Here is a 1909-nt window from a genome sequence, read left to right as displayed (position 1 = left end):
GGATATGCGAGAAATTAAAATGATTAGTATATGCACAGGTTTATGGGAATGACTGCCTATGGATGTGAAAAGTGTGCATATACTGTTTATTTCATGGTAAAATATAAATAAAAATGAAATGTGAAAAATAAAAATACACCCAAAATACAAATCTAGTATTTTATTTTGAAGAAGAGAAACAGTATTATGTTAATTGCATACAACATTTTCCAAATGACTATTTTTAATTTCTCCACTCATCTATTTGCAGAAAAAGAGCAGGTCAAAATACGCTATTCATTACTAGTCTTACCTACATCACTGTAGTCCAAGGCAGATAAATTCCATAGAATAGTGTGCTACTGTAATTATAAGGCATGAGCCTGCATTATTTTATTGAGGATTTCATTTAAAAATTATTTTGAATTTTGCAATCTAAGATGTCATTATAATAATTTTATGATTTACGTAAATTACAACTAATCATCCATCAGCGTATGAATGGGTAAAGAAAAATGTGACAGATATGTACAATGGACTATAATTCAGACTTAAAAAAGAAGGAAATTCTGCCATTTGCAACAATGTGGGTGAACCTGGAGGATGTTATACTAGGTGAAAGAACCCAGATACAGAACAAATACTGCATGATATAACTTACATGAGGAATCTAAAATAGTCAGACTCATAGAAACAAAAAGTAGATAATTTTTTCTCCTTTCAGTTAACTAACACATCTGGAGAATTTACTCAACGAGAAGATATTTCTAGTTTAGACTCATATTTTATAGAAGAGTATCACACAAAGAGTCAGGGTCAGTTTCAAAGAGAACTTTTCATAAGGTTAGTAGTCATTTATTCCAGGTATATGCACTCAGAGTGTAAAAAATACATAATCAAATTTTGACATCTGTTTCTGGGACAATGCATTTCATTCCAGGAAAGGCTTGCAGCTCTGGCATCATGTTTCCCTTCAACAGCACCAAGTCCACATTCTCCACCTTCCTGGTGACAGGCATCCCTGGGCTGGAGGCTGTGCACATCTGGATCTCCATACCCTTCTGTGCCATGTTCTTCATTACCTTGGTGGGCAATGGGATCATCATGACGGTTATCTGGAAGGAACAGACCCTCCATGTGCCTATGTACCTCTTCCTGGCCATGCTGGCTGCCTCTGATCTGGGTCTGTCCCTTTTTACCTTTCCTTCACTGCTGAGGATCTTCTGGCTGGATGCTCGAGAGTTCACTCTCTCAGCTTGCTTCACCCAAATGTTTTTTATTCACACTTTCCAGGATTTCGAGTCAGCTATCATATTGGCAATGGCCTTTGACCGCTATGTGGCCATTTCTCGTCCATTGCACTATGCCTCCATCCTCACCAATAGTGTAATTGCCAGGATAGGTTTGGCAATTGTTGTGCGAACCTTGACTGTACAGATACCCCTCCCCATCCTCTTGAGGAGGCTGTGCTTCTGTCGCTCCAATGTACTTTCCCATTCCTACTGCCTGCATCCTGACATCTTAAAACTCTCCTGTTCTAACACTAGGATCAATAGCAACTTTGGACTGTTTGTGCTGCTCTCCACTATGGGACTTGATTTCCTCCTCATTCTCTTATGTCCTGGTACTGAAAACTGTACTGAGCACTGCATCCCGTGGTGGCCGTCTAAAGGCTCTCAACACTTGTATTTCCCACCTCTGTGCTGTTTTCCTTTTCTTCACACCCATGATCTGCCTGTCTATGCTGCACCGCTGTGTCCCCAAACTTCCCTCACACATCTATGTACTCATGGCCAACATGCATTTCCTCATTCCTCCAGTGATGAACCCTATTGTGTATGTGGTGAAAACCAAGCAGATAAGAGATAAAATTATGAAACTCTTCATCAAAAAAGGACCAGGAAAATGCCAAGTCACACTTAAAACATGA

At 39.3% G+C, this 1909-nt stretch overlaps 1 pseudogene; it reads left to right on the top strand.

The window, feature by feature from the left end:
• Positions 1-903: 903 nt before the first annotated feature.
• LOC140844624 (olfactory receptor 51G2-like) lies at positions 904-1909 on the top strand (annotated as a pseudogene).

Source organism: Manis javanica, chromosome 11 (genome assembly GCF_040802235.1).
Source record: "Manis javanica isolate MJ-LG chromosome 11, MJ_LKY, whole genome shotgun sequence".
Lineage (NCBI taxonomy): Eukaryota > Metazoa > Chordata > Mammalia > Pholidota > Manidae > Manis > Manis javanica.
Note: the sequence above shows the minus strand (reverse complement) of the source record. Positions and strands in the feature narration are given on the sequence as shown.